This window comes from Pan troglodytes, chromosome 12 (genome assembly GCF_028858775.2).
Source record: "Pan troglodytes isolate AG18354 chromosome 12, NHGRI_mPanTro3-v2.0_pri, whole genome shotgun sequence".
Classification (NCBI taxonomy): domain Eukaryota; kingdom Metazoa; phylum Chordata; class Mammalia; order Primates; family Hominidae; genus Pan; species Pan troglodytes.
This window is the reverse complement of record NC_072410.2, coordinates 105,958,899-105,982,422: the sequence shown is the minus strand read 5'-3', so window position 1 is coordinate 105,982,422 and position 23,524 is coordinate 105,958,899.

The following is a 23,524-nucleotide window of genomic DNA, read 5'->3' as shown; positions in this document are numbered from 1 at the left end:
AGAGATGAAAATAATGACCAATTGTCATTTAAAAATTGAATTACACTTTTCATATTGTAAACGTGCTTTTTTTCTATTTTCATATGGTTGTATTTATTACTTTTTTACTTTTTAATGGAATATGAGCCACAGTTAGGAAAGTTTTCCCCACTCCTATGCTATACAACAATTATTTGGTGTTTTTAAAGTATTTGCGTGGTTTTAATTTTTATATTTAATCTCTGATCCATGCATGATTTAATTCTGTATGATGTGAGAAACATATGGTTATCCAATTTTTTTCAACATTATTTATTGTTTTCTTTCTTTCTTTTTTTTGATACAGACTCTTGCTTTGTTATCTAGGCCTGAATGCAGTGGCTCCATCTTGGCTCACTGCAACCTCTGCCTCCTGGGCTCAAGCGATCCTCCCACCTCAGCTTCTCAAGTAGCTGGGACTGCAGGCATGTGCCACCACACATGGCTAACTTTTGTATTTTTTTGTAGAGTTGGGGTCTCGCTATGTTGCCCAGGCTGGTCCCAAATTCCTGATCTCAATCGAACCGCTTGCCTTGGCCTCCCAAAGTACTGGGATTTCAGGTGTGAGCCACCATGGCTGGCCTCCAACATTATTAAAACCTCAATCTTTCCACACTGATTTGAGATGGTGATTTTGTTAGTAGTAAATTTAAAAGGAGAAACTAAAATGTAGTAAAATAACAAAGACATACAATTTAGGAAGAAATGCCAAATTGACAGAGCAGACTTCTCAACAGCAACAGGAGATACAAGAAAATGGATAAATAATACTTTTGAACTGCTGAGAGAAATAAATTTTCAACTTAAAAAATTTTACCCAGCTAATTAAATACTCAAGAGTAAGGGATAAATACACACATAGTTGGACAAATAAAAACACTCACAAATGAAGCACATCATAAAAAAACAAATAAAACTAACAAAGAAGCCCAAAAATTCAGAGAAATGTTGAAAGAAAAAATCAAAATCATGTGAATTAAAAAGCATTGTGTGGGTGTAGAACAATAATGATAATTAATATAAAAATAAAAAGAAGGTAGAATTAATACACTAAAATAAAAATAACTTGTATGAGAGATGCATACAACTAAGTTCCATATACTATGAGAGATGTGTACAACTAAGTTCCATATACTATTAGGGAAAAAGTTAAATGATTAATTAATTTTAGGCTTTTAAAAGTTGATATGTTGAAACTTTAAAAATACCGAATTTTAAAGAACTAAATAATGGAAAGAACTAAGTAATGGAAATATGCCAATAAATGAATAATTTCCAAATCAATGGTTGCAAAAAATAATACAAAAATATCACTCCAAAACAGTACAAAGATGAGGAAAAAATGAAAACAAAAGAAGTAGTATAAATAGGAAGTAGAAGGCAGGAGTTAATAATTATAAAAGGAGAAAGTAATACAGTGGTCAACAGTGAAAATATAAAAGTGATTTACAAAACAAAAATATTAGGTCTTTTAAAAAGACAGAAACAAAGCTCTGTCGTAATTGATTTTGAAAAAGAGGTACTCATAAACAATATTGAGTTAAAAAGAAGTATATAAATTGACAAAACTTGAGATTAAAATGATAAAGGAATAAATAATAAAATGAATAATTTTCTTGAACATATTGTTACCAGTGGTGACTGAAGAAGAGGTAGACAATAGGAATTGGCTAGCAAACATTTAACACATTGAAACTGATAGATCTCTCACCCAGGAAATGAGTTCTATATTATTTACAAGGTAATGTTATTAACTCTTCAAAAAATAAATAATCTCTAGGCACACCCAATAATAAATTATACATAATAATAAATAATCTAAAGCACACCCAAGAATAGGTGTGCTTTATATAAGTTTACTATCAACATCTGACAAGGCAATAAAGCAAAAGGAAAATTATAGGTGAATCATTCTGAAGAACATAAATATAAAAAGAATACGTGTTGACAGAAAGACCAAATGTAATACAGGAATGTAAAGATTATCCAGTTCCAGAATATCTGTCAAAAAGTAAAAGAAAGAGCACATGCTTATCTCGACAGATATGGAAAAATTATTTTATAAATATTTATGTTTAAACAATGGCTCTGAAAATATAAGGATATTTCTGTTATCAGATGAAAAGTGTCCAACAAAATGCACAGAAAAAAGTACTTAGTGATAAAATTTTAAAAGCATTTCCGTTAACATTGTGGGAATATTTGCCAACATTTGTTGCAACTATTCAACACTGTTTGAGAGGTTATAAACACTTACTGTGCAGAAGAAATAAGATTAAGGATTAAAGAGAAAGAGAAAAAAATTGTTGTTACTCGCCAAATTTTCTATACAGAAAACTCACAATGCTACAGACAAAATGCTACACTTAAATAAGAACCTTCAGCTAGTTTTCTAAATAAAAGATTAATAACAAAAGTTTATTACCATTTTTTGCATTTGTAATAACTAATGTAAAATGCTACTCAATACCACAAAGCCATGAACAATCCTCTCATTAATTAATAAACAATAAAATTTCAACTTGGAAAAATGACTTTCTAAAATTTATACACAAAAATGGGGGGGGGAAACAGGCTTATTCTAAGACAATTTTCAAAATGGAGAATAATACTGGAAGACTTGTTACAATAGGATAATGATACTTACCTTAAAGGGATAGTACCTAAAACAGTGTGTTTTTGGCACAAGGCTGAACAAATAAACCAAAGAAACAGAACAGAGACTCAAGAAACCAACCCAAACCTGCACAGGAATTTGATTTGTAACAGAGCTTAGTTACGGAAATTTAAAAAATATTGGGGAAGCACAGGTAATTCAATAAATACAAGTTTTGGAACATCAGCATTATCAAAGTCTACTGTAAAATGTCCCTTCTTTGAATCTTTAAAATAAGTCATTCTGTATCTCACGAATTAATAGTTGGTTGTGTTTTTCACCCATGTCTCTATCATCATTCTAGGAGTTTATTTTCTAATAAACTGGGATGTATATAGTAAATATATGTCCAAGTGGATACGGCATCTGAAAGGGCTTTAAAGTCAGAATACGTGCTTAATTTTTGGTCCTGTTTCTCACAATTTCCCCTGGCCATGAGTTTCTTATTTCAAAAATGGGAACAGAAATATTTGCCTTCTGTATCGATAGATGTGAGGTAAAAATGATCAAATGAATGTGAAAATATTCTATAAATATGAAACTCTACATGTGTTAATTCTTTGTTGCTATATTATTTTCAAAGCCTAGGATATAATAGATGTGAAGCATGATGCAGATGGCCAACAGGACTGGCTTCATGGGCATTTGACCTGTGTGGTCAACCGAGCGCGCATGTGAGCAGAGGAGTTACAAGCAATATGCACATCCCCTGTTCCTTGCCAGCCATTTCTATGTAGTGTTCACAGTGTCTCATGGATATAGTACTCCAGGGACCCAGGATGCATGGGAGACTCAGAGAACTACAAGGGAGATTTGTTATGTATAAGACAGTGATAAAGATGGAAAGGGTAAGATTTCACATTCCACAGTTCCTTTTTCTTTCAGTCCTTTCTTACTCATCTGAAGGTAGAGAGTGTTGGTAGAATGTGTGCGTATCACAAAGTGAAATATAAACTGTTGAGTTGCTTTTGCACAGCATTTCCACTGTTCTAGTAAGAACAAAATACATGTGTATATACAAGCTGTGAAATACAAACTGTAACTTTGGTGATTCTACATATGAGTTAAGTGCTCTTATATTTGCATTTTAAACTGGCATTGCATAAAATAAGGATAAAGGTAAAATTCACTCCAAGAATTTATTTTTTGAAATTTTTTTAACCTAGAATGCCATTAAATACCAAATATAAAGCCCGGTGGCTTTATTCCAGAGTCGAGAGACTCTGGAAGAAAGGAAAATACTTCACATTTTAATGTCTTTAAAGGACTTCTTTCCTTCATTTTCAAAAGAGACTCTGCAATTTCATTTTGCACTGGGTCCCAAAAATTATATGAGCAATGCAATGACTGATCAAATTGCTCTGTGAAACACACACTGGCCGAAGTATGCATATATAGTCCCCCCAACCACTAATATCAAATTAAACAAGTAAAATGTAAGACTGATCCCTTGTTTTGAAAACCACAGACTTTCCTAATAAGAGTAAGATTCGAAAACCTTCCTAGTAATGGCTTCAACTCACCTTAATAATTTAATTTAAATTAAATACTAGTCAACATTTGCAGTGGCATTGCTTAAAGAACTAAAATAACCAATTTGCTTCTCTTAGGCCCAATTTTAAAAATGCTCCAAGGAGTTTTTGGAGCATGGGCCAATGGAAGCTTCCTTAAGACCAGAGCTTCCATCCTATTTTTTTCTTTTCTTTTTTATTTATTTATTTTTGAGACAGAGTCTTGTTCTGTTGCCCAGGCTGGAGTACAGTAGCATGACCTCAGCTCACCACAACCTCCGCCTCCTGGGTTCAAGCAATTCTCCTGCCTCAGCCTCCTGAGTAGCTGGGATTACAGGTGTGTGCCACTATGCCCAGCTAATTTTCGTATTTTTTTTTTTTTTTTTTTTTTTTAGCAGAGATGGGTTTTTGCCATGTTGGCCAGGCTGGTATTGAACTCCTGACGTCAGGTGATCCGCCTGCTCTGGCCTCCCAAAGTGCTGTGATTGCAGGCATGAGCCACTGCACCCAGCCTTCCTCCCCATTTTCTAAGCAATTGGCACACAAGAAACAAGGGAGCAGAGATTTATTCATAAGCTTCATCTTGACTTTAGGCCTGTGTGCTAAGAAGACAATTAGACAATTTCTGAGCTACATCCTCAGAAACAGGAGAAAAGGACAGGAAATCTATCAGGAAGATATTAAGCAAGAAATTCCAGAACAATGGTGATAAGAATTTGGTAGGGATTCTTGAATCTCTGCATATTCCATCTGTTTATTTTATTTTAAAATTATTTTTAGTGTTTTTTTTTTTTTTTTGTAGAAATGGTTGAGGGGTGGGGGGTCTCGCTTTGTTGCCCAGGCTGGTCTTGCACTCCTGGGCTCAAGCAATCCTCCCCCGTCAGCCTCCCAAAGTGTTAGGATTACAGGTGCATTTCCTTCCTTCCTTCCTTTCTCTTTCTTTTATTATTATTTTTTAAATATTTTGTTTATTCTCTCTTCAATCATTACCAGTCAAGTCACCACAATGAGAGTTAAGGGTGTGCTTGTCATAAGGAATAATAACTCCCAGACTTGGGAGGGGAGAAACCTCACCAGACAGTGGGCATGGCAGCTGCGGTAGATGAGAGAGGCAGTGTGGGTCAGGCCATCTCTGCACTGAAGGCAATGAGTCTACTCCTCTGGGGCCAGAGACTGGTCTTTCTAGCCCTGCAATCCAGGTCCGCAAGTCTCATTGCCTGGCATGGAGAAGATGGGAAGGAAATGTGAGTGAATACTCCTGCAGCTTCCCCTGCACCAATCCTCTACATGATTCTGACACTGCTCCTAACAAGGATAAGCAGATGGAGGCTGGGAACACACTTCCTTAGGTGTTTAATTTATTCCTAATAACCATGCTGCATCGTTCTTGAACAAAAATCAATTTCCTTTCTGTTTATGTCAAAACTCTCATACTCTCCTCAGTGTCTTAAAATCACTGGTGCAGAAATTTCACATCAAGATCTCATTTTGTGTCGAGAAACCCACTTGCATAAAAGCACTTCTGCTCTTGCAACATGAATTTTTATGAATTTTCTGGGATGTAAAATTCTTCACATTAAAGATCTATCATAACTAAGAGCAAAGTTTAGGCTAATGACTTAGACACTCTTATTAGGCTGAAAAGATGTAAGTATTTGAGTGAAAATAAGTAGATTTTATATATATTTTTCAAAATGTAAATCTTATTTCAAAACCTGTTGTGACTAAAGTAGACATAACTTTGGTTGAAAAATTAGCCTATGATTGGTTTGATAGAAATAATAAAAATAACACTGAAGTAGAAGTAAATAGTAATATAACTCATTTAAACCCTAATAAATTGGGATAGAAAGATCTGTTCTGAGTTTTATCTGAGGGATCATTAACCAGTTCATTGCAATAGGAGAGAGAAAAGAGGGAGGATCTGGGGTTGGTACCTAAAATTGCCCCCTGACCATTGGTGCTAGAGGGATGCCAGTCCAGTAGAGCTTGGGGCAGTAACTGCTTACCTCATCTGGATGGAATATGTCTCCAGATGATGCTGGTGATTGTCAAGGGAAGTAGACATATTCTGAGGTCACATGCAGAAATGAGAGAACCATTTCTCTAGCAGTGAAATTGGGGTATGTGACAAGGTCATACCTTGATCTGTCTCTAGACAGCAGCACTCCAGGCTCTGAGTTAGCATTTTTAACTCTAGAGATTAAATCCCTGGCTTGGGAACAGGTTTGCAAGAAAAGCACAGGCTGCAGTATAAACTAGACTAAAATGAGGCAGGTCATCCAGAAAAACATGTGGGTCCAATAAAACAAGATTGTGGCTGCTCATCAGACCTGGCACAAAGCGGGTCTTGAATAAGGTCACAGCCCACTCACCAAGTGTGTAATCAAAGTCAAGGACAGAGTAGACAGTATAGATTTGGTGTTAGGTTGTATGTTTAATTGTGAGGCTGACATCGATAAGTTATTTGGTTTGAAAATGGTTTGGAGGCTGGAAAAAGCTTGAGAAGGAGAGCCTCATGACTAGGAGCCAAGCGGAACCTGCCCTGGGCAGGAACCTGCTGCAATAGTCCTGCTTTAGAGACAGTTATGAGGCTTTGACTTTGTGAGTAACATAATACTAAATTCATCAGCCCAACTGTATTATTCAGGTATATTTTGTCATGAGGAAGAAAATATCTCTCAAGATATGAGGGCCCTGGACGACTGGTTGTTTCAGTTCTGTTAATTCCACCCCCTAATGGAAAGGAGTGGATTCTGGCTTGAGGAACATGTGTGCAAACAAAGGTGGGTGTCTCATTTGAGGTATCTATGAATGGTTTTAGTTATTCTCCAATCTTAAAATGCCAGGCTGTATTAGTGACAGTTCTTTAGAGGGACAGAACTAATGGAATACACACATACATATAAAGGAAAGTTGAGTATTAACTCACAGGATCATAAGGTCCCACAATACGCCACCTGCAGGCTGAGATCATAAGGTCCCACAATACACCACCTGCAGGCTGAGGAGTAAGGACAGCCAGTCTGAATTCCAAAACTGAAGACTTTGGAGACTTTTAGTTTACCTATAGGCTGCTTGTGTTAACCAGCTCAATTAGACCCTCTACCTTGTCACAAGGACAGAGGGCTTTCTGTATCCTGGATTCTTGCCTTGGTGTACTGGAAGAATTGGATCACACGTGGGCTTGGAGAGTGAGTGCAAAGGCAGGCAGAAAGTGGCTACCTAGGTTTTTAATAACAGAAACAGGGAGGCCCAGGAAAGAGAGAGGAGATACAGGTATTCCCGGGGTGCACCTATTAACTGCTAAAGATACGGCAAGAACAGTTATCTCTTTTCTAAAAGTTTATCTGCTCCCATACAAGGTTTAATTTCTATCATCAGGGTGAAACGGCTCAGAGTACAATGTTGTTAGTATATTTTACTTCTTGTCTCTATAATCTTTGGCACTAAATTCTTTCCTTGTATAACACACGTTTAACCCATGCATACTTAATCTTATAAAACTTGTTTTTCCTCTCACGCCTAGAAACCACCAAACTCCAAATGGTCAGGCAACCAGAGCCTTGGATGATGGTTCCCCTTTGCTAGGGAACCCTTAAAGAGACCTCTGGGAGGAATCTGACTGCTGTTTTTCCCCCCAAAACAATGACCCCTGTCAGCAGAAAGCAGCTAATACTGGTCATCTTCCATATTCTGATGGCACTTAGATGTACCTCTTCAGAGGGGCAGAATGATATGGGAGTGCTGGGAAGGGAAGAGCATGTCCCATTAAATGATACAGAAGAGGAGGAAGGGAGGTGCTGGGTAGAGGAGGGCGTGGTCCCTGGTTATGGTTCCCTCCCCACTGACGTAGATGAGGACAGGTGCTCCTGCTTTCTCGCCCAAATGTTGCATTTTCCAAGACCACCCGGGCCCACCATGCTCCTATCCTGGGCCTATAAAAACCTGAGACCCTAGTGGGCAGACAAACAGGCAGCCAGACTTTGAGAGGAGTATATCAGTGGAAGAAGACATAAGTGGTTGGTCGTCCAGAGGATGTTGAGAGGAGCATGCTGGAAAAAGAGCACACTGATAGGCACTGGAACCCCAGCAGGCCATTGACTGGCAGGATGAGGTGGAGTTTGACCGGGCCAGTTGGAGGAGAGCCGGGAATGCTGAGTAGCCCAACTTCATGGGAAAACCATCTCCTTTCTGACTCCCCCATCGGCTGAGAGCTACTTCCACTCAATAAAACTTTGCACTCATTCTCCAAGCCCATGTGTGGTCCAATTCTTCCAGTACACCAAGGTAAGAATCCATGATACACTAAGCACTCTGTCCTTGTGACAAGGTGGAGGGTCGAATGGAGCTGGTTAACACTAGAAGCCTATAGGTAAACTAAAAGAGCACGCTGTTGCACAGGCCCACTGGGGCTTCAGGAGCTGTAAACATTCACCCTTAGACACTGCCATGGGGTTGGAGCCCCACAGCCTGCCTGTCTGTATGCTCCCCTAGATGTTTGAGCATTGGGGCACCAAAGAAGCAAGTCATACCTCCATCACATGCTCTGTGAGGGGGACAAGGAAACCCTTCCTATTTCAATACATTCAGATGCCACCAAAGCTCAGTAACAAGCCAAGAGCTGTCTCTCAAAAGAAGAACAGTTATCTGCAGAAGATGGCAGGGACTTGTTCCAAAATCCTACAGGCCTCTGCTATGATTCACCCATGGGGGCCTGCCAAAGGCTCCAAACAGCATCACTATCTGCCACTGAATTATAAAAACAGAGAATCACAGCCCCTCAGTCAATTTCCAGACTTAAGCAAGTTAAAAGCCCAGAACCCTTTGAATGAAGGGAATACCAGGTCCCCTTGAGGAAGGACCCCACTACATTACTGACAATTTATGCAGTGAATCTTGAAGCACCATTAAATCTGCTGGGTCTTATAGTCCAAGTGGCAGAGCAGCTTGCACAGCAGCCTGGACCTATTGCAGAGCCTTATCCTGTTCTGGTCTCCACTCAAAACTGGCAGCCTTTTGGGTCACTCAATAAATGGGCTGGAGTAATATATTCAAATAAGGAATGTGTTGCCTCCAAAATCCAAATATGCTCGCTGGGTGTTGTACCTCTTTCTTGGTTATAGGAGGGGCCAGATGCAGAAACTTATCCTTTATCTTAGAAGGACTACCACAACAGTCCCCACACCACCCAACCCACAGAAATTTTACTGAAGTAGAAGGTCCCTGAATTTTAGTTATATTTATTTCCCATCCTCTTGCACACAAATATCTTACCAAGAAGTCCAGTGTGTTTGCTACTTCTTGCTCACTGGACCTAATCAGCATAATGTCATCAATGTAATCGACCAGTGTGATATCTTGCAGAAGCAAAAAGCGATCAAGGTCTCTCCGAATAAGATTATAACACAAAGCCACAAAGTTGATATACCCCTGAGGTAAGAAAGTAAAGGTATATTGCTGGCCTTGACCGCTGAAGGCAAATTGCCTCTGGTGGGCCTTATGGACAGGAATGGAGAAAAAGGCATTTACCAAGTCAATAGCTACATACCCGGTACTAGATATGTTAATTTGCCCAAGCAATGAAACCACATCTGGTATAGCAGCCGCAATTGGAGTCATCACTTGGTTAACCTTATGATAATCCACTGTCGTTTTCCAAGATCCATCTGTCTTCTGCAGAGGCCAAATGGGAAAGTTGAATGGGGATGTGGTGGGAATCACCACCCCTGCATCTTTCAAGTCCTTGATGGTGGCACTAATCTCCTCAATCCCTGCAGGGGATTTACTGTTTTTCTAGGTAGAGGCAGTTCTAATGGCTTCCATTTGGCCTCTCCCACCATAATTGCCCTCACCCTACCAGTTAGAGGGCCAATGTGGTGGTTCTGCCAGTTGCTAAATATGTCTCTGCCAATTATGCATTCTGGCACTGGGAAAATGACCACAGGATAAGTCTGGGGACCCACTGTAAGTTGGACCTGAGCTGAAACTCCATTAATTACCTGACCTCCATAAGCTCCTACTTTAACTGGAGGATCACAATGATGTTTTGGGTCCCCTGGAGTCAGCATCAGCTCAGAGCCAGAGTCCAGTAGACCCTGAAATGTTTGATCACGTCTCTTTTCCCAATGCACAGTAACCCTGGTAAAAGGCCGGAGGGTCTCCTTGGGAAAGATGGGAGAAAGATACACTGTATAAATTGTCAGTAATGTAGTGGGGTCCTTCCTCAAGGGGACCTGGTCTTCCCTTCATTCAAGGGGTTCTGGGCTTTTAACTTGCTTAAGTCTGGAAATTGATTGAGGGGCTGTGATTCTCTGTTTTTATAATTCAAATTATTCTTTTGTCCATTTGATCTAGAAGTTTCTGCTTATATAAATTAAGTAGGAATGCAGTAGGCTTCCTACCAATTTCACTTCTGGGAACACCGTCACTAGTTAGCCAATGCCAGAGCTCTACATGAGCCAGACTACTCTGATTGCCACTTTGCCTCTGCTGTCCATTTCAGTAGCTATGCCCACCTTGCCTTTTACGGTTGAGTGCCACCACTTGGCCTCTGCCACCTCAGGATCCAATTATTTCCACCGTATTTAACATTTATAGTTGAGTGACTGCAGTTTCCACTGTTAGATCTGACATACAGAGAAGAGCAATTACAGGGCTCTTCAAAGATGCAGGTGCTGCCCTCACAAATCTATTCCACAGGATATTGGTCAAGTGTATATCTCCTGGACCTTCCCATATGGGATGAGTAGGTCTAAAGTGACTAATCTACTCCACCATCCCAATCTCCCTAAGTCTTTGGATCCCTTCCCCTGCATTAAACGAAGGGAGATGAGGCATTTCCAGCTCACTCACGATGGGCCATCTTTTAATCCATATTTCAGCTAACCAAGCAAATAAACTATCAGAACCTTTTTTAACTCCCCAAGCTGTAACACTAAATGCAGACTCCCTTCTTAGTGGGCCCAAATCAATTAATTCAGCCTGATCCAACTCTATGTTTCTTCCACCATTATACCACACCCTTAACATCCGTTCCCATGTCTGTTCTCCAGATTCCTGTTTATATAAATTAGAAAACTCAAACAGTTCTTTTCGAGTGTAGTGCACCTCCTTATGGGTCAGACTCTCAACCTCACCTCTAGGTGCCTGCCGGGACTTTTGTCTAGTTATAAATCTAGAAGGAAACGGGGGTTTTGGGGTGGCTCCTGAAAAGAATCAACATTATCTTGCCTGGCGACTGCCTCAGGGGAAGCCATCACTGTTTTCTCCAGCAGCTCTGGATTTATCTCCTCAAAGGTAGAAAGGTTGATGGCAGCATGGGACAAGGAGGGGATGTTGCCACTACTGAGGATGGGGAAGCTGTTTCTTCTGGCAAAAAAGGTTCAAAAGAATTTATAAACTCAGTGTCCCCAGCTTCACCAGTGTCCTCCCACATGTCCCCATTCCAACTTGCAGGGTCCCATTCTCCTCCAATCAATGCCCTCACTTTAACAGTAGACACCTGGGGAGGCTGTGCATGCACCTTTCATTGCAGGTCAGCCACTCGCGTGATAAGAGCTTGTGTCTGTTTTTCCACAATTACAGCTATTTCTCTACAGGAGATAAGACTCTGACTTGGGGCAATCTTTATATATATATATATATATATATATATATATATATATATATATATATATACATATATATATTTTATTATACTTTAAGTTCTAGGGTACATGTGCACAACATGCAGGTTTGTTACATATGTATACATGTGCCATGCTGCTGTGCTGCACCCATTAACTCATCATTTACATTAGGTATACCTCCTAATGCTATCCCTCCCCCCTCCCCCCACCCTGCAACAGGCCCTGGTGCGTGATGTGAGACTTGGGGCAATCTTAGGAGATTTGAGGCTCAGTATTTGCTTCTGAAGCTGGGAGATGTAATCCCTGACATCATCATTTTCTTTCATCACTTTGTCCACTGAGCTTAGGAGCAACCAACTAGCTTCATTATATTCCTTGGTTCTCCACATATGGTCAAAGATACTATGTACAGAGTCACCAAACTCCTTGCCTCTGACAAGCAATGAATCAGGAGTGTCAAATGCATTTATTTTTAATAATTCTCTAAATAGTTCACACCAAGGACTACTAGTGTTCTCCATACTATTAGAATTACAGTCCTTAGTATTTTTGGGTCTACTCATTAAGCAACCAACTCCAGAGACCCCAAAACCAACAAAAGAACTCCATCTTTAATATTCTGTCCTTCTAGAACCACTCCTGGTACTAAAATCTGTATTAGTCAGGGTTCTCTAGAGGGACAGAACTAATGGAAGGGGGAGTTCATTAAGTACTAACTCACACAATCACAAGGTCCCACAATAGGCTGTCTGCAGGCTGAGGGGCAAGGACAGCCAGTCTGAGTTCCAAAACTGAAGAACTTGGAGTCTGACGTTCGAGGGCAGGAAGTATCCAGCATAGGAGAAAGATTTAGGCTGGGAGGCTCGGCCAGTCTCTCTTTTCACATTTTTCTGCCTGCTTATATTCTAGCCATGCTGGCAGCTGATTAGATTGTGCCCACTCAGATTAAGAGTGGGTCTGCCTTTCCCAGCCCACTGAATCAAATGTTAATCTCTTTTGACAACCCCCTCACAGACACATCCAGGATCAATACTTTGTATCTTTTAATCCAATCAAGTTGACATTCAGAGTTAACCATCACACAGGCCCACCTCCCCTTTGGTGATTCTGTGGTAACATTTATCTGCAGCAATGAATTGTCAGAAGCAGCAGTCTTCAGCTACTTCCATTTCATGGATGAGTACCTTTCTATGTTATCATCTAGTATAGAGGCCAACTTGCACCTTGGTTTAATCAATTTTAAAAATATATAATTCTTTTTTTTTCTCTTGCCATTTCAGCCTTTATGGCACTGTCTTAGAAATACTTTCCTATTTCCCTGACCTCTACATGCTCCCCTCCCAGGTACTCTTGCAAAGGACACATGGTTGACTTTACCTATAGACATTAGACAATGGATGAACTAGAAACAGATTTTGAAGCCACAGAAACCTTATCTTCTTGCAACCAACTTTCTTCTGCATTGTACATCAAGTAGATCTGAGTTGGGATATTTCAATAGCTTAAAGGGTGTTCTGGGAGCAAATTACAAAATATGAACGTTAGAAATGGGGTGAAATGAATGAGCTGTGTGAGAAAACTGTGGTAAATTTTCTTTAAAAATGAGGTCAGGCTGGGCGCAGTGGCTCACGCCTGTAATCCCAACACTTTGGGAGCTGAGGCAAGTGGATCACTGGAGGTCAAGAGTTCAACAGCCTGGCCAACATGGCAAAACCTCATCTCTACTGAAAATACAAAAATTAGCTGGGCATGGTGGTGTGTGCCTGTAATCCCAGCTACTCAGGAGGCTGAGGCAGGAGAATTGCTTGGACGCAGGAGAATTTCTTGGACCCAGGAGGTGGAGGTTGCAGTGAGCCAAGATCGTGCCACCGCACTCCAGCCTGCGCAGCAGAGTAAGAAAAAAAAAAATGAGGTCATAAGGTGGCTGGTGCACATCCTTGCAGAAGGAAGCTCCTTAATGATTTTTCTCCTTCTTTTTCTTTATAATGTCTTATCTAAGTGTGATATCATCGATAATAAGGAATTTTATTTCCTTTTCCAATATTACCTTCAGAAACTGAGCAGTTAAAATTATTGTTCAACCTGGAGTCCTCCCAAAGGATTCAAGTTAATATCCATAGGTATTTCCTGGGCGCCTGTCATGCTCTGGGTATAGAACATAATAGACAAAGATCCTGCCCTCATGAAGCTTATATTCCATTTAATAGAAACTCATTATCTCTCGGCCAGGCATGGTGGCTCACGTCTGTAATCCCAGCACTTTGGGAGGCCAAGTCGGGCGGATCACAAGGTCAAGAATTCAAGACCAGCCCAGCCAACATGGTGAAACCCTGTCTCTACTAAAAATACAAAAATTAGCAGGGCATGGTGGTGTATGCCTGTAATCCCAGCTACTCGGTAGGCTGAGACAGGAGAATTGCTTGAACCTGGGAGGCGGAGGTTATAGTGAGCCAAGACGGTGCCATTGGACTCCAGCCTGGGTAACAGAGTGAGACTGTCTCAGAAAAAAGAAAAGAAAAGAAACTCATTCTCTCTCTTAAAACTTCATTGCCAGCAAAATATTTGGTATACCTTAAGTGTTGTGTAATGATACTGAATCAATAAAAATTTGTAGTATATCGAGCTTACTTATCTGAGTGCACTTCCAGTCAAATAAAACTCTATCCTGGCTGCATTTCAAAAAACATACTTTTTAGATCATCACTGGGCTCCCTAGAAAGAAAAATCTCTAAAGATTAAAAAAGAAAGTAACTCACAACTGAAGAAGAAACACTAAGCTAAAACTAGAGCAAGTGTCTGGGGGTTGATAGGCATTATATGCTAATAATGTGACAGGTAAAGTTACCAGGAGGGTAGACACTGCCACACTCTCACAGTTCAAGCCTAGAGCCACCAGTAGGATCCCGTATTAAGCCAGTTTCCTGCCAGTGAACTAAAGAGGGCCCAAATCAATAGTAGCTCATATGATTATGGAGATTGGCAAGTCCAAAATGTTTAGTATAGGCCAGCAGGTAGAGATTCAGGAAAGCTGAGGGTGTAGATGAAGTCTGATGGGAGTCTGATGGAGAATTTCCTCTTGCTCAGTGAAGCTGGTCTTTTTGTTCTATTCAGGCTTTCAAGTGATTGGATGAGGCCCACTCATATTATAGAGTGCAATCCACTTACTCCATGTTCGTGGATTTAAATGTTAATTTCACACAGAAACATCCTACAAACTGACACATAAAACTAACCATCACAAGAGGAAAAATATGAAGTCTATTATTTTTAGGTGATATGATTTTTTTCTACTTAGAAAATGTTAAATAATTTATAAAAATCATAATTTATGAGGGAGTTTAGCAAATTATGAATTCTCTCCAAATTTTATAGCTATTTAATTAAATTCTAGCTAAAATAATAATTTTTTTAATTGGTGGTTGCTGTTTTTCATATTAATTAAAAATTAATACAATAGAATTTATTTTAAAGTGCATATGGTAGAATAAAGCCCAAGAAGATCTAAGACAGTTCTTGTGACATGATGAACATTGCCAAGCAAGATAGCAGTGTATTTCTCTAGTAATTAATACAGTGGCATTGATATAGTAATAAAATTGCCTAAGAAACAGAATAATGATCTCAGAATCAGGGCCAAGATTTGTGGAAACATGATACATCGCAGAGTCGGCATTACTAATTACTATGAAAAGTATCAGTGATTCAATAGGAATTAGTCATCTAACACACAAAAGAAAATTGAAATTGTAGTCCTACAATTTTGATGTGGCATGTTTATTAGAATCTCACCAAATGTCCCAATCAATTCCAGGTAGAATGAAGACTGAAATGTGAAAAAGGACAACTTAAAATTTTAGAAGGAATTGAAGGAGAATATTTGTTATCATCTGAAGGTGTTTTTTTTTGTTTTTTTTGTTTTTTTTGTTTTTTTTAATGGGGGACTTCTATAAAAGCAGCCAAAAAGTAAAAACAAGAAAGAAAATATTGGTAAATTTATTTAAAAATTACAACAAATGTTCCATAAAAGTCTCCCAAGGCTGGGTGCGGTGGCTCACGCCTGTAATCTCAGCACTTTGGGAGGCCGAGGCGGGTGTATCACGAGGTCAGGAGATCAAGACCATCCTGACTAACACGGTGAAACTCCGTCTCTATTAAAAATACAAAAACAAAATTAGCCTGGCGTGGTGCCGGGTGCCTGTAGTCCCAGCTACTCAGGAGACTGAAGCAGGAGAATGGCGTGAACCCGAGAGGCAGAGCTTTCAGTGAGCCAAGATGGCGCCACTGCTCTTCAGCCTGGGTGACAGAGCGAGACGCGGTGACAAGTTGCAACTTGAAGGAGATACCTGTACACATACAATTGAAAAATATTAATGTGTTTGTCATAGGAAACACATTAATAAATTATAAAAGATGTATATTATTATCAATCAGAAAAATATAAATTAACTCACTATGAAATTCTATTTTCCTCCCTTTATATTGGTTGAAATTGAGAAGTCCGTAAATCTAGTGTTTGATTGCTGACTTAGGGACACTCATTTACATGGCTCAAAGGTTCATAAATGTGCGCAGGTCACTTTGGAAAGCAATTACTTTCAGCACAGCAATTCTGTTAGTTAGATGTCCTAGACAACTCCTGTACATGTGCACTAGGATCTCTGTATAAGAATATTCATAGCAGATTGTCTCAAGATAGCAAAACAAAACAGAAAAAAAAAACAACAGCAGCAACATAGCCCTAGAGATTGCCCAAATATCCTCAAATAGATGAATAAATGGATGGTTCCCCCTTGAACAACACAGGGTTTAGGGGCACTGATGCCCTACACAGTCAAAAATCCAGGTATAAATTTTTACTTCCCCAAAACTTATCTACTCATAGGCTTAAGTTGATTGAAAGTTACTAATAGCATAACCAGTCAATTAACACATTTTTTGTATGATTAATGTAGTATACATAGTATTGTTATAAGAAGATAAGCTACAGAAAAAAGAAAATGTTATTAAGAGAATCATAAGAAGAAAAAAATGTTTACTATTCATTAAGTTGAAGTGTATCATTATAAAGGTCTTCATCCTCATTTTTTTCATGTAGAGTGGGCTGAGGAGGAGGAAGAGGAGGCATTGGTCTTGTCTCAGGGGTTGTAGAGGCAGGAGAAAATCTGCTTGTAAGTGCACCTGCACAGTTCAAGCCTATGTTGTTCACATACCACAACCATAACATGGGTGAATTTATTTTATTTTACATATTTTGTTTTTATTTTTATTTATATGGATTTAAGGGGGTGCAAGTGTAGTTTTTTTTTACATGGATATATTGCATGCTGCTGAAGTCTGATCTTTTAGTGTAGCCATCATTCGAATAATGTACATTATACCCATTAAGTAATTTTTAATGCCTTATTCACCTCCCATTCTCCCACCCTTTGGAGTCTGCAATGTCAATTATGCCCCATTTTATGACCATGTGTACACATTATTTATAAGTGAGAACATATAGTATTTGATTTTCTGTTTCTGAATTGTTTCTCTTAATGCCCTCCAGTTCCATTCATGTTGCTGCAGAAGACATGATTTCATTCTTTTTTATGGCTGAATAATATTCAACATGGTGAAATTTAGAAACATATTGCTCAGAAAAAAACAAAGAGAAAAACACATATAATGATTACATTTATATAAAGTTCAAAATAAAATGAAACAATATATTTCAACATAAGTACACAAATAATAAAACTATTTGAAACATAAAGGCAGTTTAAAATGATAAACACAAAATTTATAGTAAGTATTTCCTCTGGAAAAAGGCAGGCTAGAAAATACAATACAGAAGAAATACAGAGGTGGTTTGTAGAATTTTGGTAATGTCTTTAGATAGTGATCTGTTTAAAGGTTTTTTTAAAATCACTTTCTTTCACAGCTTACATATATAATAAATTTATAATTTTATTTGTAAGTGTCAAATGCTTTATAATATTTTAGTAAATATTGGAGCAGAGGATAAAAAGAGTAGGGCATATACAACTCTTATAATTGCACAGTGCTACATAGCATGCTACGAGAAAATAGAAAAAGCTACATATTTTGCAAAACTCTATGGTTTACATCATCTCATTTAATGCTCATACAAATTCTGTCATGAAGGTAGAGTAATTGATAACACAAAAGAGAGAAAGTAAATAGCCTATTATCATTATATAGTTAGAGGTTGAAATCTCATTCTGTTTGATCTAACTCTACCCCAGTGCTATCTAGTATATCATATGGTGCTGAAGGATGAAACTCACTGAAGGAAAGAGTAATATTTTTACAGAAACTATCAGCCAGATAATAGGATGGAAATAATAGATTGGGGATTAAAGGGCACCAAAATTGTAGTTGTAGCTGTAGTTCTCAAAGGAAAGTACTGGAAAAGTAACAAAGAATGAAAAACATTGCTTTAGCAAATGCTTTCATTTAAGGTGTTGGTGAAGAAATATAAGCATAAAAAATTGCACCTGAAATGTTTAGCTATGCCTTGTTTTCTAACAAATTTTACGTAAACTATTTTTGATGGCTGTATTAGTCCATTTTCACACTACTATGAAGATGTACCCAGACTGAGTAATTTACAAAGGAAAAAGGTGTAATTGACTCACAGCTCCACATGGCTGGGGAGGCCTCAGGAAACTTAAAATCATGGCAGAAGGGGAAGCAGACACCTTCTTCACAAGGCAGCAGAAAAGGGAAAGAGCCAAGTGGGAAGATCCCCTTATAAAACCATCAGCTCTCATGACAACTTACTCACTATCATGAGAACAGCATGGGGGAAACCACCCCCATGATCCAATCACCTCCCACTGGGTCCCTCTCTCGACACTTGGGAATTATAGTTCGAGATGAGATTTGGGATGGAACACAGAGCCAAACCATATGAATAGCTCTTTAAGGATTAAGTTTGGATATGGGTGAGAGTAAACCAAAAAGTAGTTGTGGTCTAAACAAGAGAGAATTTTATTTCTCTATATAAGTACTACAAAGACTACTTATACTTGAGGAAGGACCCCACTACATTATCGAAAATTTATGCAGTGAATCTTTCTTCTTTCCCCAAGGAGACCTCCAGCCTTCTACCAGGGTAACTGTGCACTGGGGAAAGGGAAATGATCAGACATTTCTGGACTACTGGACACTGGCTGTGAGCGGACATTGATTCCAGGGGACCCCAAATGTCATTATGGTCCTCCAGTTAAAGTAGGGGTTTATGGAGGTAAGATAATTAATGGGGTTTTAGCTCAGGTCTGACTTACAGTGGGTCCAGTAGGTCCCAAGACTCATCCTGTAGTAATTTCCCCAGTGCTAGGATGCATAATTAGCATAGACATACTTAGCAGCTGGCAGAACCCTCACATTGGTTCCCTGACTTGTAGGGTGAGAGCTATTATGGTGGAAAAGGCCAAATGGAAGCCATTAGAGCTGCCTCTACCTAGAAAAATAGGATTATGGAAATTAGTGCCAGCATCCAGGATTTGAAAGACACAGGGGTGGTGATTCTCACCACATCTCCATTCAACTCTCCTATTAGGCCTATGCAGAAGACAGATGGATCTTGGAGAATGACAGTGGATTATCGTAAGCTTAACCAAGTGGTGACTCCAATTGCAGCTGCTGTACCAGATGTGGTTTCATTGCTTGAGCATATTAACACATCTCATGGTACCTGGTATGCAGCCATTGACTTGACAAATGCCTTTTTCTCTATTCGTGTCCACAAGGCCCAACAGAAGAAATTTGCCTTCAGCTGGCAAGGCCAGCAATAGGCTTTTACTGTCCTACTTCAGGGATATATCAACTTTGTGGCTTTGTGTCATAATCTTATTTGGAGAGAACTTGATTGCTTTTCGCTTCTGCAAGGTATCACACTGGCTCATTACATTGATGACATTATGCTGATTGGATCCAGTGGACCAAGGAGTAGCAAACACACTGGACTTGGTGAGACATTTGAGTGCCAGAGAATGGGAAATAAATGTGACTGAAATTCAGGGAACTTCCATCTCAGTAAAATTTCTACAGGTCCAGTGGTGTGGGACCTGTCGAGATATTCCTTCTAAGATAAAGGATAAGCTGCTGCATTTGGCCTCTCCTACAACCAAGAAAGAGGCACAATGCCTAGTGCACCTATTTGGATTTTGGAGGCAACACATTCCTCATTTGGGTGTGCTACTCTAGCCCATTTATCTAGTGACCCGAGAGACTGCCAATTTTGAGTGGGGCCCAGAACAGGAGAAGGCTCTGCAACAGGTCCAGGCTGCTGTGCAAGCTGCTCTGCCATTTGGGCCATATAACATAGCAGATCCAATGGTGCTTGAGGTATCAGTGGCAGATAGACATGTTGTTGGAGCCTTTGGCAAGCTCCCATAGGTGAATCACAGCAGAGGCCTCTAGGATTTTGGAGCAAGGCCATGCCACCTTCTGCAGATACTACTCTCCTTTTGAGAGACAGATCTTGGCCTGTTACTGGGCTTTGGTGGAAACTGAACGTTTGACTGTGGATCATCAAGTCACCGTGAGACCTGAACTGCCTATCATAAACTGGGTGGTTTCTGACCCATCTTGCCATAAAGTGGGTCATGCACAACAGCATTCCATCATCAAATGGAAGTGGTATATATGTGATTGGGTTGGAGCAGACCCTGAAGGCACAAGTAAGTTACATGAGGAAGTGACTCAAATGCCAATGGTCTCCACTCCTGCCACCCTGCCTTCTCTCCCAAAACCTGCACTGATGGCCTCATGGGGAGTTCTCTATGATCAGTTGACAGAGGAAGAGAAGACTAGGGCCTGGTTCACAGATGGTTTTGCATGATATTCAGGCACCACCCGAAAGTGGACAGCTGCAGCACTACAGCCCCTTTCTAGGACATCCCTGAAGGACAGCACTGAAGGTAAATCTTCCCAGTGGGCAGAACTTCAAGCAATGAACCTGGTTGTGCACTTTACGTGGAGGGAGATATGGCCAGATGTGTGATTATATACTGATTCATGGGCTATAGCCAGTGGCTTGGCTGGACAGTTGGGGACTTGGAAGAAGCATGATTGGAAAATTGGTGACAAAGAAATTTGGGGAAGAAGTATGTGGATGGACCTCTTTGAGTGTTCAAAAACTGTGAAGATATTTGTATTCCATGTGAGTGCTCACCAGCGGGTGACCTCAGTGGAGGTGGAATTTAATAATAAAGTGGATAGGATGACTTATTCTGTGGATACCACTCAGCCTCTTTCCCTAGCCATCCCTGTCATTGCCCAATGGGCCCATGAACAAAGTGGCCAAGGTGGCAGGGATGGAGGTTAGGCATGGACTTTCACTCACCAAGGCTGACCTGGCTATGGCCATTGCCACTGCTGAGTGCCCAACTTGCCAGCAGCAGAGACCAACACTCAGCCCTTGATATATCACTGTTCATCAGAGTGATCAGCCAGCTACCTGGTGGCAGGTGGATTAAATTGGAGCTCTACCATCAAGGAAAGGACAGAGGTTTGTCCTCACTGGAATATAGACACTTACTCCAGATATGGGTTTGCCTATCCTGCACACAATGCTTCTGCTAAGACTACTATCTGTGAACTCACAGAATGCCTTATCCATTGTCATGGTATTCCACACAGCATTGCCTGTGACCAAGGCACTCACTTTAGAGCTAAAGAAGTGTGGCAGTAGGCTCATGCTCATGGAATTCACTGGTCTTACCATGTTCCCCATCATCCTGAAGCAGCTGGATTGATAGAACGGTGGAATGGCCTTTTGAAGTCACAATTACAATGCCAACCAGGTGACAATACATTGCAGGGCTGGGGCAAAGTTCTCCAGAAGGCCGTGTATGCTCTGAATCAGCATCTAATATATGGTACTATTTCTCCCATAGTCAGGATTCACGGGTCCAGGAATCAAAGGGTAGAAGTGGAAGGGGCATCACTCACCATCACCCCTAGTGATTCACTAGCAAAATTGTTGCTTTCTGTTCTTGCGACATTATGTTCTGCTGGCCTAGAGGTTTTCATTCCAGAGGGAGCAATGCTGCCACCAGGAGACACAATAACAATTCCGCCAAACTGGGAGTTAAGATTGCCACCTGGACACTTTGGGCTTCTCCTACCTTTAAGTAACAGGCTAAGAAGGGAGTTAAAAGGTTAGCTGGGGTGATTGACCTGGACTATCAAGATGAAATCAGTCTACTTCTTCAGGACTGGGTGAGGAAGGGTATGCATGGAATGCAGGAGATCCAGTAGGGCGTCTCTTAGTATTACCATGTCCTGTGATTAAGGTCAATGGGAAACTACAACAGCCCAATACAGGCAGGACTACAAATGACCCAGACCCTTCAGGAATGAAAGTTTGAGTCACTCTACCAGAAAAAAAGCCACGACCTGCTGAGGTGCTTGCTGAAGGCAAAGGGAATACAGAATGGGTGGTAAAAGGTAGTCATAAATACCAGCTATGACCACGTGACCAGCTGCAGCAAGGAGGACTGTTATTTTCATGAGTATTTCCTCCTTCCTTTTTAAAAAACGTTTGTGCATGTGTACATTGTACAAATGGATGAAGAAAATATCTTCATTTTATTTCCTTTTCTGTTATCATGTGACATGAGATTTATTGACTTCACATCAGCATTTAAGTATTGTTAACTTTATGTAATAGTATTTGGGTTGGGGATTGGTGCTTTTCCAGTTGTACGATGAATAGTTGTATTACGTTAGGCATAATTATGACTTATTGTTGTCTTTATTTGAAGATTATGTATGATCTCAGGAGATGTGTATGGGTTCAAGTTAACAAGGGGTGGACTTGTGATGGTTAATACTGAGTGTCCACTTGATTGGACTGAAGGATGCAATCTTGATTCTGGGTGTGTCTGTAGGGTGTTGCCAAAAGAGATTAACATTTGAGTTAGTGGGCTGAGTCTTCAGTTTTGGGACTCAGACTGGCTCTCCTTGCTCCTCAGCTTGCAGACAGCCTATTGTGGGACCTTGTGATCATGTAAGTTAATACTTAACAAACTCCCCTTTATATACCTATAATACATGTATCCTAATAGAACCCTGACTAATACAGCTACATTAGCGCTGCATTGTATTAAGGACCCTAATCCTTCAAGCTTATGGCTCTGCCATGTGACTGCCATTCCCACGGTGACCTCTTCATCAAGGATGGCTACCCCAACCACATTAAAGCCAGCAGAAAGAGTTGGACAGATCATTTCCCCTTACATCATTTTGGCTGTAACTTAGTCATACAGACATACCTAAATTCAAAGGAAGCTAGCAATGTAGTCTGTATTCTAGATGGCCATATACACAGATAAAATATGCAAATTCTATTACCAAGAAAGAAGGGAACAGCAGATATTGGGGGATATATAGTTGTCTTTAACGCAAATAAATTAATGTGTATTTCATTTCTTTTATCCCTCATAGAATACAGTGCTGGAGCAGGGTAATATTAGATATTAAATTAAATGCATGGTAATCCATATAGTTGTTGATTGCCTGTGTGAGAGGATCTTATGAAATTTCCCTTTGATTATTTCCAAGGGACAGATAAGGCAAAGTCATGCTTCTCTAGCAGTCTCTGAAGAATGGAAAGCTTTTCAATTTGAGATAGAGTTTACTAGAAGTAAGATGAATTGAAAAGATGAAGGTTAAAGGCCAGAAATGTGTTGAATGAC